The sequence below is a fragment of the Bos grunniens genome, chromosome 29 (assembly GCF_055505025.1).
Source record: "Bos grunniens cultivar Pamir isolate PY7600 chromosome 29, Bosgru_T2T1.0, whole genome shotgun sequence".
Taxonomy (NCBI): Eukaryota; Metazoa; Chordata; class Mammalia; order Artiodactyla; family Bovidae; genus Bos; species Bos grunniens.
Genome location: NC_141193.1, coordinates 10,873,807 through 10,891,047, shown reverse-complemented (window position 1 = coordinate 10,891,047; position 17,241 = coordinate 10,873,807). Strand labels below are relative to the sequence as shown.

The 17,241-nt window shown below is 43.0% G+C and overlaps 1 protein-coding gene across 1 annotated transcript in view; it reads left to right on the top strand.

Moving 5' to 3' along the window:
• The window catches only part of FADS2 (fatty acid desaturase 2), a 129,840-nt gene that overhangs the window by 851 nt on the left and 111,748 nt on the right, over positions 1-17,241 (top strand). The window lies entirely within an intron of this gene.

The following is a 17,241-nucleotide window of genomic DNA, read 5'->3' as shown; positions in this document are numbered from 1 at the left end:
GCATCCTCGCTTGTTTCAGACCGTGACCTGATGAATTCTCCCGCCTTCTCCCTACGTAGCTCCACCGGTTGAGTGACTGGAATGAAAGAGTCAGAACCCTTGGCAGTTATCTTGCAAAAGCATAATTATGGGCTGTTGGCTCTGGAGATGGGTGGGAATGGTTAGTGCTTTACTGTGCTCAGTATAACGTTAAAAATGCCCTACAAATGTTATAACCCTGTTTGCCTTTTTTGCTTGTTGTTTTCATTTTTGTTCTTTTTTTTTTTTTTTTTTATTCTCCCAATTAACTGCCATCCTTAAATAAAAAGAAGTGGCCCAGCATCTCCGAGTCTCTGGGAGGCCCTGAGTGAACAGCCTGGACCTTCCTGTTGAGGCATCCCTCCTCTATCTGGAGGCACCTGCGAGCTGCAGGACGCCTTTAGGTAGCTTAGGGGCTTGGAGCTCTGAGCTTTCCGAAAATGTGAAAAAGAACACAGAAGCTTCCGGGTTGGGAGGGGCGGGGGCAGTTAAGAAGCTGTTAGAGTTATGAAGAAGCTCAGTTCATGTGTTAAATTTTATTTATTCAGAAAGCACTTTACAAAGCACATACTATGTGCCAGGCACTGTTTTTAGTACGTTGTGAACGTTCAGTTCAGTTCAGTCACTCAGTCGTGTCCGACTGTTTGCGACCCCATGAATTGCAGCACGCCAAGCCTCCCTGTCCATCACCAACTCCCAAAGTTCACTCAAACTCAGGTCCATCGAGTCGGTGATGCCATCCAGCCATCTCATCCTCTGTCGTCCTCTTCTCCTCCTGCCCTCAATCCCTCCCAGCATCAGGGTCTTTGCCAATGAGTTAACTCTTCGCATGAAGTGGCCAAAGTATTGGAGTTTCAGCTTTAGCATCATTCCTTCCAATGAACACCCAGGACTGATCTCCTTTAGAATGAACTGGTTGGATCTCCTTGCAGTCCAAGGGACTCTCAAGAGTCTTCTCCAACACCACAGTTCAAAAGCATCAATTCTTTGGCGCTCAGCTTTCTTCACAGTCCAACTCTCACATCCATACATGACCACTGGAAAAACCATAGCCTTGACTAGACAGACCTTTGTTGGCAAAGGAATGTCTCTGCTCTTCAATATGCTGTCTAGGTTGGTTGTAACTTTCCTTCCAAGGAATAAGTGTCTTTGAATTTCATGGCTGCAGTCACCATCTGCAGTGATTTTGGAGCCAAAAAAAAAAAAAAAATAGTCTGACACTGTTTCCACTGTTTCTCCATCTATTTCCCATGAAGTGATGGGACCAGATGCCATGATCTTCGTTTTCTGAATGTTGAGCTTTAAGCCAACTTTTTCACTCTCCTCTTTCAGTTTCATCAAGAGGCTCTTTAGTGCCTCTTCACTTTCTGCCATAAGGGTGATGTCATCAGCATATCTGAGGTTATTGATATTTCTCCCAGCAATCTTGATTCCAGCTTGTGCTTCTTCCAGCCCAGCATTTCTCATGATGTACTCTGCATATAAGTTAAATAAGCAGGGTGACAATATACAGCCTTGATGTACTCCTTTTCCTATTTGGAACCAGTCTGTTGTTCCATGTCCAGTTCTAACTGTTGCTTCCTGACCTGCATACAGGTTTCTCAAGAGGCAGGTCAGGTGGTCTGGTATTCCCATCTCTTTCAGAATTTTCCATAGTTTATTGTGATCCACACAGTCAAAGGCTTTGGCATAGTCAATAAAGCAGAAATAGATGTTTTTCTGATACACTCTTGCTTTTTCCATGATCCATCGGATGTTGGCAATTTGATCTCTGGTTCCTCTACCTTTTCTAAAACCAGCTTGAACATCTGGAAGTTCACGATTCATGTATTGCTGAAGCCTGGCTTGGAGAATTTTGAGCATTACTTTACTAGCGTGTGAGATGAGTGCAATTGTGCGGTAGTTTGAGCATTCTTTGGCATTGCCTTTCTTTGGGATTGGAATGAAAACTGACCTTTTCCAGTCCCATGGCCACTGCTGAATTTTCCAAATTTGCTGGCATATTGAGTGCAGCATTTTCACAGCATCATCTTCCAGGATTTGAAATAGCTCAACTGGAATTCCATCACCTCCACTAGCTTTGTTCATAGTGATGCTTTCTAAGGCCCACTTGACTTCACATTCCAGGATGTCTGGCTGTAGGTCAGTGATCACACCATCGTGATTATCTTGGTCGTGAACATCTTTCTTGTATAGTTCTTCTGTGTATTCTTGCCACCTCTTCTTAATATCTTCTGCTTCTGTTAGGTCCATACCGTTACTGTCCTTTATCAAGCCCATTTTTGCATGAAATGTTCTCTTGGTATCTTGAACGTTACATTCATTTAATTCTCTTTAACAACACTTTGAGGTAGGAACCTCACTTACAGATGGAGAAATTGAGCCCCTGGGAGCTGAAGTATTTTGTCACACAGTTAAGTGGAAGGATTGAGCTGAGAAACCCTGGGCTCTGCTGTCTCTCCTCTGATTATACTAGTGGGATTCTGCAGCCCAGAGAAAGGAGGCTATATTCCATGCACTTGAAATAGGGTCTTTGCCCGTAGGAGTCAGGAGACTAGGAGAAATACAGCTAGATTTCTGGTAGGAAAGAACCTTCATCCATTCAACCCAAATCCCTCATTTCTTGAGACAAAAATGGAGGTTCAGAATGGGGAAGGTAAGTGTCCTGGCTTCCAGGTAAGCTGCCAGGCCACTGTGCCTTGCACAGGAATGTGGCCCATGAAGCTCTCCCTTAGCACAGCCAGTTTTCCATTTAAAAAAAGAATATGCCCAACAACTTAGCTGTGTAACACAGGAAGTGGGGGGCAAGGGGCTTGTGGAGGATAAACTCATGGGATTTCTTCAGTGCAGTTGTCTTCTTACCCCTTACAGACCAGTATAGTAAGCCTACTACTTAACAGATAAGACTGAGATCTAAAGAGCAGGAGCCACACATTGAAGTAATGAGAATTTTTTTTTTTTTAATGGAACCTAATTAAACTGAAAAGCTTTTGCACAACAAAGGAAACTGTAAGTAAGATAACCCTCAGAATGGGAGAAAATATTTGCAAATGAAGTGACAAAGGATTAATCTCCAAAATATACAAACAGCTCAATGCAACTTAACATCAGAAAAAACAATCCAATCAAAAACTGGATGGAAGACCTCAGTAGACATTTCTCTGAAGAAGACATACAGATGACTAACAAACATGTAAAAAATGCTCAATATCACTAATTATCAGAGAAAGGCAAATCAAAACTACCACGAGATATCACCTTACATGAGTTAAATGACCATCATCACAAAATCTACAAACAGTAAATTCTGGAGGAGCCCTCTTGCACTGTTGGTGGGAATGTAAATGGATACAGTCGCTGTGGAGAACAGTATGGAGTTTCCTTAAGAAACCAAAAATAGAACTACCTAGCAATCCCACTGCTGAGCATATACCCAGAGAAAACCATAATTCAAAAAGACACATTCACCCCAGTGTTCACTGCAGCACTGTTTACAATAGCCAGGACATGGAAGCAACCTGAATGTCCATCAACAGAAGACTAGGTAAAGAAGATATGGTACATACATACAATGGAACATTACTTGGCCATAAAAAAGAACAAAATTGGATCATTTGTAGAGATGTGGATGGACCTAGAGACTGTCATACAGATGAAGTAAGTCAGAGAAACACAAATATAGTATATTAATGCATGTATGTGGAATCTTTTTAAAAAAAAAATGGTGTAAGTGATCTTATATACAAAGCAGAAATAGAGAACAAAAGTATGGATACCAAGGGGGAAGGTGTGATGGGGTGAATTGGGAGATTGGGATCAACATATATACACTCTAGATTCTACATATAAAATAGATAACTAATGGGAACCTATTGTGTAGCACAGGGAACTCTATTCATTGCTCTCTGGTGACCTAAATGGGAAGGAAATTTAAAAAAGAGGGGATATATATAAACATAGAGCTGATTCACTTTGCTGTACAGATACTAACATAATATTGTAAGGCAACTATACTCCAATAAAAATATCTTTAAATAAAATTGGACATTTGGGGCTGGGAATTTACCCTGGGACTCATTTATACTTTTCAGGTCCTCTCTGCAGGAGTTCCTAAACTGGATTCAATGAACGGGTTTAATATAAGTCCTTCCTGGTTCCAAAAAGAAGTGGCAGGGTCAGCATTGCTGTCCTTGTTTCTCTGGTCACCTTCTTCTTCCCAGGCCTTTAGACCTCCCTGTACAAAATGAGAGAAGACAGGCCTGAACAGATAGGCCCCAGACCTTCAGATTTCCCCAGGAAACCAGCCTGCAGTGCCCCAGCCATCGACGTCAGCTTTTTGTTGGTCTTTTAATATAACTTTACAGTATGTGCGTGTGTACCAAGTTGCTTCAGTCATGTCCAACCAACTCTTTGCGACCCCATAGACTGTAGTCTGCTAGGCTCCTCTGTCCATGGGATTCTTCAGGCAAGAGTACAAGTAGGTTGCCATGCCCTCCCCCAGGGGATCTTCCCAACTCAGGGATCAAACTCGTGTCTCTTAATGTCTCCTACATTGACAGGCAGGTAGGTTCTTTACCTCTACTGCCATCTGGGAAGCCCATATTTAAAGTGAAAATTTAAAGCAAAAAGGAAAATTCCCTTTTTGTTCAGTGGTTAAGACTGCACTTTCACTGCCTTAGGCCTGAGTTCAATCCCTGGTCAGGGAACTAAGATCCTGCAAACTGAGCAATATGCACCCCCAACCCCAAAATTGCAATGCTGAAAAAATTTTAAACATAGATATTGATTTATATTTATGAGCATTTCCTTAGGATAAGTTCCACGTGTGTAATTAGTGCACTAAATGATAAAAACATTTTTAGATTCCTATTAAGTGTTGCCACATCGCTTCTCTGGAAAGTTTGTTTATTGAGCACATACTTTGGGTGATTTAGTTTCGCTGCAACTGCCAACACCAGAACAAGACAGGAATGCAGATCTACCTGGCCAAGTGTCTCCCCACCAGCGCTGTGAGCTCTAAACATTCAGGAATGAAGCACGACCACTTGGGATCTCACCAGTCCCCCACATTCTATCCAAATAATTATAATCTCAACCTGCAAGCACATTCTATTCTAAATGCATTTCAGGCTTAGAAAAGGCTCCATCAAGTTCTAACAAGACGTAGCAAGGAAGGGAGGCAGTGTGATAGAAAGAGCAAGGATTCATATCTGAGAGACCTGCGACCTGCGACCTAGTCCGCTACTCCACTTGCTGCTGTGTAATGTCATGTTAGAAGTCACGTCAACCTCTCTGGTTACAGGTTCCATATCTAAATTAAAGAGGCCAGATTCCTTCCAGTACTAGTAATCCATATGTTTTTTGATGAAAATGTTACTTAAGATTCCATATCTCTGGTCGGTATTCACTTAGAGACAAGGCTTTTGATAATCATTCCTTTCTTGGATAGATTATGCAGCAGTTGCCTGTCATTGAAGGCAAATTTGACACTCCTATGTAGTTTCTGCCATTTTTATTATTGAAAATTACTGAATTTTTAAAATAATTATGACTTTTACCACAAAGTAACAAATTGTTATCTAGTGTACTTGGTTCCAGCAGTTTGGCCAGACCAATAGTGTTAAGGTCTCCTATTTCGCAGGCAGATTCTTTACCATCAGAGCCACCAGGGAAGCCCAAGATAATATGTGTACAGTTCTTTTCATACAGGGTTTCCCTTGTGTGGCTCAGCTGGTAAAGGATCTGCCTGCAAAGCGGGAGACCTGGGTTCGATCCCTGGGTGAGGAAGATCCCCTGGAGAAGGGAAAGGCTACCCACTCCAGTATTCTGGCCTGGAGAATTCCATGGACTGTATAGTCCGTGGGGTCGCAAAGAGTTGGACACAACTGAGGGATTTTTCTTTTCCCTCACTTTTCTTTTCATACAACCTTTGTCCTCTGAGCCTCATTATTTAAATAAAAAAACAAAAAGAAATTCCTTAGTGGTCCAGTGGTTAGAACTCTGTGCTTCCATCCCTGGTTGGGGAACTAAGACCCTCCATGTTGTGCTGTGTGGCTCCACCTGCCTCCCCCCATAAATTAAATAAGATCAGATACTATTGTCTCCATTTTGTCATGAGGAAACTGAGAAACTACCATCAGGCAGTAAGTGATGGAGCAGGAATACTGTGACCTGTGATGGCTTTTGATCTGTGACTTTCCAGATACTCTGAAAAGCTCAGATCCACTGCTATGCTGCTGAGTCACTTCAGTTGTGTCCGACTCTGCACGACCCCATAGACGGCAGCCCACCAGGCTCCCCCGTCCCTAGGATTCTCCAGGCAAGAACACTGGAGTGGGTTGCCATTTCCTTCTCCAATGCATGAAAGTGAAAAGTAAAAGTGAAGTTGCTCAGTCGTGTCTGACTCTTTGCGACCCAATGGACCGCAGCCCACCAGGCTCCTCCATCCATGGGATTCTCCAGGCAGAAGTACTGGAGTGGGGTGCCATTGCTTTCTCCTTTCGACCTAATCCTGCTGCTGCTGCTGCTAAGTCGCTTCAGTCATGTCCGACTCTATGCAACCCCATGGACAGCAGCCCACCAGGCTCCCCTGTCCCTGGGATTCTTCAGGCAAGAACACTGGTGTGGGTTGCCAATTCCTTCTCCAATGCATGAAAGTGAAAAGTGAAAGTGAAGTCGCTAAGTTGTGTCCAACTCTTAGAGACCCCATGGACTCCTCCTCCATGAGAGCCCACCAGCCTCCTCCATCCATGGGATTTTCCAGGCAAGAGTACTGGAGTGGGGTGCCATTGTCTTCTCCAGACCTAATTCTAGTGAAGCAGAAAATCTTATTCCTGACAACAGTAATTGGACCAAGGGTCAGAATGTGACCTCAAGCTCATTAGAGCCAATCCCGGAGGATATATGTGGGAAGAAGGGCCTGGGGAAACATCCTGCTGGGGTGGCTTCAGTTCAGTTCAGTGGCTCAGTCATGTCCAACTCTTTGCGACCCCATGAACTGCAGCATTCCAGGCCTCCCTGTCCATCACCAACTCCCAGAGTTCACTCAAACTCACGTCCATCACATCAGTGATGCCATCCAGCCATCTCATCTCTGTCGTCCCCTTCTCCCCCTGCCCCCAATCCCTCCCAGCATCAGAGTCTTTTCCAATGAGTCAACTCTTCGCATGAGGTGGCCAAAGTACTGGAGTTTCAGCTTCAACATCAGTCCTTCCAATGAACACCCAGGATTGATCTCCTTTAGGATGGACTGGTTGGATCTCCTTGCAGTCCAAGGGACTCACAAGAGGCTTCTCCAACACCACAGTTCAAAAGCATCAATTCTTCAGCACTCAGCTTTCCTCACAGTCCAACTCTCACATCCATACATGACCACTGGAAAAACCATAGCCTTGACTAGACGGACCTTTGTTGGCAAAGTAATGTCTCTGCTGTCTAGGTTGGTCATAACTTTCCTTCCAAGGAATAAACGTCTTTGAATTTCATGGCTGCAATCACCATCTGCAGTGATTTTGGAGCCCCAGAAAATAAAGTCTGACACTGTTTCCACTGTTTCCCATCTATTTCCCATGAAGTGATGGGACCAGATGCCATGATCTTAGTTTTCTGAATGTTGAGCTTTAAGCCAACTTTTTCACTCTCCTCTTTCACTTTCATCAAGAGGCTTTTAGTTCCTCTTCACTTTCTGCCATAAGGGTGGTGTCATCTGCATATCTGAGGTTATTGATATTTCTCCCGGCAATCTTGATTCCAGCTGTGCTTCTTCCAGCCCAGTGTTTCTCATGATGTACTCTGCATAGAAGTTAAATAAGCAGGTGACAATGCACAGCCTTGATGTACTCCTTTTAGGTGCAGCTATTTTTTTCTATCACATTGAGATGACCTTCCCGCAGTAAGAGAGAATCAGGCCAACAGGGCAAGAAAAGCAGAGACAAATATCAGCTGTTGAATTGCTGCTTCCAGAGGCCCTGGCTTCTGAAGCGATTTAGTTCTCTGGCAAGTCTCATATCAAAAGCAATCACAGATCACATTAGTATTCCTGCTCGATCACTTACCGCATGATGGTAGTTTCTCAGTTTCCTCATGACAAAACGGAGACTATAATTTCTGACCTATCTTACTTAATTTTTTTTTTTTGACTGTTTAGCTAGTCCTCCAAGCTAGGTGATCCGGTAAACTTATTTGTTTCTTTACACCAATTAGAATTTCTTTCTTGCTTTCTTTTTTGTTATTTGCAGCCAGGAAATGAACCCAGAACCTCTGACTCTCAGGACCAGGGTTCTTTCTTCTAATGTTAATAATATCGAGGCGTCATTGAGCACTTCAGTATACCAGGCAGTGTGCTAAACACATCACTTATTTACTGGGCCAAAACTAAGTCTCAACCCAGAAAGGCTGAATAGGGGAGCTTGGAAAAGAGAAACCCCTTCCCCAGGTACCATGACATCTGAACTATCTTTTTTAAAGACTGGTGAGATTAGAGTTTTTGTAAAAAGTGTGGCCAAATGATTCTGAAACTGCGTCCCCCTAAAACCGAATTCCCTGAAGTCCCATACCGTTTATAATTAATCTCTCTATCTAAAACTTCATCCCTTTCTTGTGCCTTCTGACCCCAATCCTGTGCTAACTGAGCATTCATCAGCCAGAGTCAGATAACTAAAATTACCATGGTTGATAACATCAACTACCCACTGAAATTTCGAATCTAGATATCTTCATTAAACATGCAAACTCCATTGTTTTTTCAGGGCAAGATAAGCTGACAGATCCTTGAATAATGTACCACTTAGCCAGAGAATTGTAAATCAAAGACATGCTGACTCCTGAAACTACGTCTAAGAAATATCATAGAAATTTCACAAGATGATTAATCCCCACCTCTTTGTTCTTCCCACCATTTGAAAACTATGTATTTATTTACTTTGGCTGCCCTGGGTCTTAGTTGTAGCATGTGAGATTTTTTAGTTGCAGGATGGAACTCTAAGTGGAGGCACGCAGGACCTATTTCCCTGACCAGGGATTGAATTCCAGGCCCCCTGCATTGGGAGCACAGAGTCTCAGCCACTAGACCACCAGGGAAGCCCCCCTCCTTTTTTTTTAAATTTCGTTTTGGCTGCTCTAGGTCTTTGTTTGGGCACACAGGGTCTTGGGTGCTTTGGGCTTTCTCTAGTGGGGGCGAGCTGGGGCTACTATCTGGTTATGGTACTGGGGCCTCCCATTGTGGTTGATTTTCATGTTGCGGATCAGGGGCTCTAGAGCATGGGTTCAGTAGTTGTGGCACACGGGCTTCATTGCCCCATGGCATGTGGAATCTTCCTGGACATGGGATCAAACATGTGTCCCCAGTATTGGCAGACAGATTCTTAACCCCTGGACCACCAGGAAAGTCCTATTCTGCTCCTTTTTAAAAAACCCTCACTCAAAGACCAAGTTAGAATAGATCTGAGGCTTGTCTCCTATTCCCTTGTTTGGTGCTCTGCAATAAATCCTGACTTTGCTGCAAACACCCTCTGTCAGAGTTGGGTTCTCTGTGCCACAGGCACCTGAGCCCTTGCTGGGTTTCAGTTCTTCCCTGGTGGGGAAGGCTCCCCAGTGGAAGGCTCCAGATTGCAGTACACTCAAAGAATCTGCCTGCAATGCAGGAGAAATGGGTTCGATTCCTGGATCGGGAAGATCCCCTGGAGAAGGAAATGGCAACCCCCTCCAGTATTCTTGCCTGGAGAATCGCATGGACAGAGGAACCTTGCGGGCTACAGTCCGTGGGGTCACAAGAGTCAGACATGACTGAGTGACCTTCACTACTACTACTACTTCTACAATGAAGGAGCTAATCCTTTCCCTTCCTTCTTCCTGCTTAATACTTCCTCACTCTTATTAGCCATTCTGATTTGATAATGTGCAATGGGTTTTTTGTTTGTTTGTCCCCCCCACCCCACCCCTGCACTACGTGGCATGTGGGATCTTAGTCCCCTGACCTGGGATTGAACCCACTCCACCCCTGCAGTGGAAGCACTGCAGGGTCTTACGGAGTCTTAACCACTAGACTGTCAGGAAAGTCCCTGCATTGCTTTTTTTTTTTTTGATGTGGACTATTTTAAAGTGAAAGTGTTAGTTTCTCAGTCATGTCTGACTCTTCGTGACCCCGTGGGCTGTAGCCTGCCAGGCTCCTCTGTCCATGGAATTCTTCCATGGCAAGAATACTGGAGTGGGTTGCCATTCCCTTCTCCAGGGGATCTTCCTGATCCAGGGATTGAAGCTGGGTCTTTTGCATTGCAGGTGGATCCTTTACTGTCTGAACCACCTGGGAAGTCCCGCATTGGAAGGCGAAGCCCCCACTGGGCTGCTAGGGAAGTCCCCCTGCATTACATTTTTGAGAGAAAGGCTTGATGTAAGTGCAAGATAATTTCTCTGCCAAATCATTATTTTTTAAAAATTTGCTCTTTTTAAAAAATAATTGAAGTATAATGTATATGTATGAATGAGTCCCTTCACTGTTCATCTGAAACTATGACAACATTGTTAATCAGCTATACCCCAATACAAAATAAAAGGTTTAAAAAATAATTGATGTATAATTGACATATATTAATTTCAGGCATTAAAACATAATGAGTGAAAAAGGTGGCTTAAAACTCAACATTCAAAAAACAAAGATAATGGCCTTCAGTCCCATCACTTTGTGGCAAATTGAAGGGGAAAAAGTGGACGCACCTTTTTTGTTTTCTGGGGCTCCAAAATCACTATGGATGATAACTGCAGCCATAAAATTCAGATGCTTGCTCCTTGGAAGAAAAGCTATGACAAACCTAAACAGTGTATTAAAAAGCAGAGACATCACTTTGCCGACCAAGGTGCATAGAGTCAAAGCTAGTAGTCATGTACAGAATTAGGCTATAAAGAAGGCTGAATGCCAAATAATTGATGGTTTTTAACTGTAGTGTTGGAGAAGACTCTTGAGAGTCCCTTGGACTGCAAGATCAAACCAGTCAATCCTAAAGGAATTCAACCCTGAATATTCATTGGAAGGACTGATGCTGAAGTTGAATCTCCAATACTTGGGCCACCTGATGCAAAGAGCCGACTCATTGGAAAAGCCCCTAATGCTGGGAAAGACTGAAGGCAAAAGGAGAAGGTGGCAGCAGAGGATGAAATGGTCAGATAGCCTCACTGACTCAATGACATAAATTTGAGCAAATTCCAAGAAACAGGGAAAGACAGAGGAGTCTGGTGTGCTTCAGTCCATGGAGTCACAAAGAGTCGGCCATGACTTAGCGACTGAACAACAATAACATATACCATGATGATTTGAAATTTCTGTATATTGGAAAATGATCACCACAAGAAGTCTAATTAACAGCTGAATCATTTTAGATTGAAAAGTCTAAATGTTCACATCATTACATTTAATTACCCTCAGGCTTCATGGTGAAACCTGATGCTTTGACTGCTTGTATTGGCTTCCCTGGAGGCTCAGTTGGTAAAAAGTCCATCTGCAATGTGGGAGACCTGGATTTGATCCCTGGGTCAGGAAGATCCCCTGGAGAAGAAAATGGCTACCTACATCAATATTCTTGCCTGGAGAATTCCATGGCTGAGCCTGGTGGACTACAGTCCATGGGGTCACAAAGAATCGGACACCACTAAGTGACTAATTTTCTTTTTCACTTTCATGGTGAAACACGAAGAACATTTCCCATTAAATTTATATGGTTAGTCCAGATCATTCTTTTGAGCTTCTAACTCACATATCTAATGCTTTGTGGCCACTTCCATTGGGGTGTCTTAGCGTCATATCCAGATTAGTATGTCTAAAGCTGAACTTGCCATCACCCTATTCAACTCCCAAACCTCCCATTCTGTGGTCTTCCTTATTATTATAAGTACTCTATTGACTCACAGGGAAGAGCTAAAGACCAGGGAGTCATTTCTGCAACTTCACTCATCACGAGCCGCCACGGTTGATTCATTACCCAGTCCTTCCAGTTATACCTCCCAAAATATCATCAATGTACTCCTTTTCCTCATTCTCCAAGGCATGCGTGCTTGCTGAGTCAATTTAGTTGTGTCTGACTCTGTGCGACCCTAAGGACTGCAATTTTCTAGGCTCCTCTGTCTATGGGATTCTCCAGGCAAGAATACTGGAGTGGGTTGCCAATTCCTCGTCCAGGGTTCTTCGCAAACCCAGGGATCAAACCAGCATCTCTTTGTCTCCTGCTCTGGCAAGCAGGCTCTTTACCACTAGCGCCACCTGGGAAGCCCAGGCAAGAATACTGGAGTGGTTTGCTGTGGCCTCCTCGAGGGGATCTTCCTGACTCAGACATGGAACCCGTGTCTCTTGCATCTACCTGCATTAGCATGTGGATTCTTTACCTCTAGTGTCACCTAGAAAGTCTCATTCTCCAGTGTCTCCACTCTGTCCAAACTATTATCACTTACTCAGATTCCTGCGTTAGTCTCCTCACTAGCCTTCCTGCCTTTATCCACATTTGCCTCCCTCCTGTCCAATCACAGAACAGCTAGAGTGGTCTTTGAGAATTTAAGATCATGTGAGTTTCCTAGTGTCAGTTTCCCAAAGCACTGGAAGTAAAATTCATATTCCTGTGACACCAGCCCACCTCTCCCATCTCATCTGCTGGCTCTCTTCCCCTCACCAAGGACACTCCAGCTGCAGTTGCCTGCCTGTTCTTGAAACATGCTAAGCTCATTCTTGAATTAGAGCTTTTGCATATGGCTGTTCCTTCTACTTGAAACATAATCCACTGCTCCTTCCATGATTCACTCCTTCTCAACCATCTGTTCCTAACTTAAAGTTCATTTCTTTAAATAATCTTTCTATGATTATCACTTTTTCTAAGGAAGATTCTCCCTACTGCTGCTTACTCATGATTTTACCAGCCTCTTTATTTTCTTCTTACAGGAATTGTAATTATTTTATTCTTTCTTTGCTAATTTTCGGTCTCCCTGACCAGATTATAAGCTTCATAAGGACGAGGTCTTATCTTGTTCACTGTTGTATCCCTAATATGTACTCAGTACAATTAATTGGATGAATGAATAAAATTAATGAGAAAAAAAATTAAGACAAATGAGTGATACCAACAGGAAGTCATAAGAAAAAATGTACACACAATCAATAAACACAAGAGGTTACTCAGATTCTGTCCCATAATTTAAAAGGCAGGAGACAGCACTTTTCATATGTCAGGTTGCCAGAATTTAGAGGTTTGGCCATATCTCTCAGACTTGGCTAGAGTTTGGAAAAACAGGTTGTGGGATGGTAAGTTAGTGATTTTAGAAAGCATTTGGCAATATCCATCAAATTATAAAAGGCATATATTCATTGACCCAAGAATTCCAGACGTAGACTTGCATGAGAATGCAAATAAATAACTTCCAAAGTGTTTATTGTAACATTTTTTTGTTATAGGAAGAATATGGAATAATAACAGCTAATATCTTTAAGTACTCACTGTGTTCCAGGACAGTTCTCATATACTTCACAGAGCAACTCTATGAAGTGGTTGTTATTATTATATTCCATTTTGCAAATAGGGTAATTAACAGGTAACATCCCCAAGGACCCACAGCCAGTAAGTGGCAGAGCTGGGAATTTAACCCAGAGCTGTACACTTAATCATTACAGAAAGTCCTGTACATATGAACGAGTTCCATTCTGAGAGCACGTTCTTAAGTCCAATTTGGTCATAAGTCCAACAAAGTTAGCCTAGGTAGTCAACAAATACAATCAACTCTATAGTACTGTACTATAATAGGTTTATAATACTTTTTACACAAATAATACGTAAAATTCACACAAAAAACACATTTTTAATCTTAACAGTACAGTACCTTGAAAAGCACAGTAGTACAGTTCGACTGCTGGAATATAGGGGCTGGCATCATCTGAGCAAGCAAGAGTTACTGGAAGGGGGAGAGGAGGTGAGAGATGGCAGAGCTGAAGGGTCATCAGCAATAGGAGACGGAGGGTAAGCTGCACCACTTGGAAAGGATGCATGCGCATCACCATGGACGCCAGACACATGAACTAAATTATGTGACTGGACATGGAAACATACGTTTGCATCTTTGAAAGCTTCCAACTTGAAGTTTTGTATGTAGAGGACTTACTGTATCCTATACTATTATTTGTGTGTTAGTTGCTTAGTCCTGTCTGACTCTTTGCGACCCATGGACGGTAGCCCACCAGACTTCTCTGTCCATGGGATTCTCCAGACAAGAATACTGGAGTGGGTTGCCATTTCCTTCTCCAGGGGAACTTCTAGACCCAGGGATCGAATCCAGATTTCCTGCATTCAGTTCAGTTCAGTTCAATCACTCAGTCATGTCCAGTTCGTTGCGACCCCATGGACTGCAGCATGCAAGGCTTCCCTGTCCATCACCAACTCCTGGAGCTTGCTCAAACTCATGTCCATTGAGTCAGTAATGCCATCCAACCATCTCATCCTCTGTCACCCCCTTCTCCTCCTGCCTTCAATCTTTCCCAGTATCAGGGTCTTTTCCAATGAGTCAGTTCTTCGCATCAGGTGGCCAAAGTATTGAAGATTCAGCTTCAGCAGCAGTCCTTTCAATGAATATTCAGGACTGATTTCCTTTAGGATTGACTGGTTTGATCTCTTTGCTGTCCAAGGGACAGTCTTCTCCAACACGACAGTTCAAAAGCATCAATTCTTCAGCGCTCAGCTTTCTTCACAGTCCAACTCTCACACCCATACCTGACTACTGGAAAAACCATAGCTTTGACTAGACAGACCTTTCTTGGCAAAGTAATGTCTCTGCTTTTTAATATGCTGTCTAGGTTGGTCATAGCTTTTCTTCCAAGGAGCAAGCATCTTTTAATTTCATGGCTGCAGTCACCACCTACAGTGATTTTGGAGCCCCCCCAAAATAAAGTCTCTCACTGTTTCCATTGTTTCTCCATCTATTTGCCATGAAGTGATGGAACCATGAAGTGATGGTTTTTCCAGTAGTCATGTATGGATGTGAGAGTTGGACTATAAAGAAAGCTGAGCGCCGAAGAATTGATGCTTTTGAACTGTCGTGTTGGAGAAGACTCTTGAGAGTCCCTTGGACTGCAAGGAGATCAAACCAGTCAATCCTCAAGGAATTCAACCCTGAATATTCATTGGAAGGATTGATGCTGAAGTTGAATCTCCAATACTTGGGCCACCTGATGCAAAGAGCCGACTCATTGGAAAAGCCCCTAATGCTGGGAAAGACAGAAGGCAAAAGGAGAAGGCAGCAGCAGAGGATGAAATGGTCAGATAGCCTCACTGACTCAATGACATAAATTTGAGCAAATTCCAAGAAACAGGGAAGGACAGAGGAGTCTGGTGTGCTTCAGTCCATGGAGTCACAAAGAGTCGGCCATGACTTAGCGACTGAACAACAACAGCATATACCATAATGATTTGAAATTTCTGTATATTGGAAAATGATCACCACAAGAAGTCTAATTAACAGCTGAATCATTTTAGATTGAAAAGTCTAAATGTTCACATCATTACATTTAATTACCCTCAGGCTTCATGGTGAAACCTGATGCTTTGACTGCTTGTATTGGCTTCCCTGGAGGCTCAGTTGGTAAAAAGTCCATCTGCAATGTGGGAGACCTGGATTTGATCCCTGGGTCAGGAAGATCCCCTGGAGAAGGAAATGGCAACCCACTTCAGTATTCTTGCCTGGAGCATTCCATTGCCGAGCCTGGTGTGCTGCAGTCCATGAGGTCACAAAAAGCCGGACACGACTGAACGACTGAACTGAACTGACGGAACCAGATGCCATGATCTCAGTTTTTTGAATGTTGAGTTTTAAGCCAAATTTTTCACTCTCCTCTTTCGCCAAGAAGCTCTTTAGTTCCTCTTCACTTTCTGTCATCACCGTGGTGTCATCTGCGTATCTGATGCTATTGATATTTCTCCTGGCAATCCTAATTCCAGCTTGTGCTTCATCCATCCCAGCATTTTGCAAGATGTACTCTGCATATAAGTTAAATAAACAGGGTGACAATACAGCCTTGACGTACTCCTTTCCCAATTTGGAACCAGCCTGTTGATCCATGTCCAGTTCTAACTGTTGCTTCTTGACCTGCATACAGATTTCTCAGAAGGCAGGTCAGGTGGTCTGGTATTCCCATCTCTTGAAGAATTTTCCAGAATTTGCTGTGATCCACACAATTAAAGGCTCTGACATAGTTAATAAAGTAGAAGTAGATGTTTTTCTGGAACTCTCTTGCTTTTTCGATGATCCATCGGATGTTGGCAATTTGATCTCTGGTTCCTCTGCCTTTTCTAAATCTAGCTTGAACATCTGGAAGTTCTTGGTTCACGTACTGTTGAAGCCAGGCTTGGAGAATTTTAAGTATTACTTTGCTAGTGTGTGAGATGAGTGCAATTGTGCAGTAGTTTGAACATTCTTTGGCATTGCCTTTCTTTGGGATTGGAATGAAAACTGACCTTTTCCAGTCCTGTGGCCACTGCTGAGTTTTCCAGATTTGCTGGCATATTGAGTGCAGCACTTTCACAGCATCATCTTTTGAGGGCATTATGCCATGTGAAGTAGGTCAGTCAGAGAAAGACGAATACTGTTAAGAACTCACTTATATGTGAAATCTAAAAAAAAAACAACAAACAAACTCAGAACAGAGAGTAGAATTGCAGTAGCCAGAGAGATGGGGAGGGAAGTGTGATGGTGGTCAAGGGTACAAACTTCCACTTAACAGATGAATAAGTTCTAGGGATCTAATATATGGCAGCATGATGTCTATAGCTAACAAAACTGAACTATATTTTCGAAAACTGCTAAGGGAGTAGATTTTAAATGGTCTCACCATCTACACACACTAAAAGAACTATGTGAGGAGATAGACATATCTTAGTCTATTTTGGCTGCTATAACAGAAATACCGTAGACTGGGTAGCTTATAAACAATAGAAATTTATTCCTCACAGTTCTGGAGGCTAGTAAGTCCAAGATCAAGGTACTAGCAGGCTGGGGATCTGGTGAGACGGTTCACTTCTTAGACAACTGTCTTTTTGCTCTACTTTCCCATGGTGGGTCTGAGTTTACACCTGAAGAGATTAGGGGGCATGCCTTCCAATGCAGCAAGCAGTAAGACCTAAGACTTTAGTTTTCAGCTGTGTCTCCACCAGATACTGGTCTTCAAGGAATGAGAAGGAAGTGACATCAAGGAGGAACAAAGGAGGA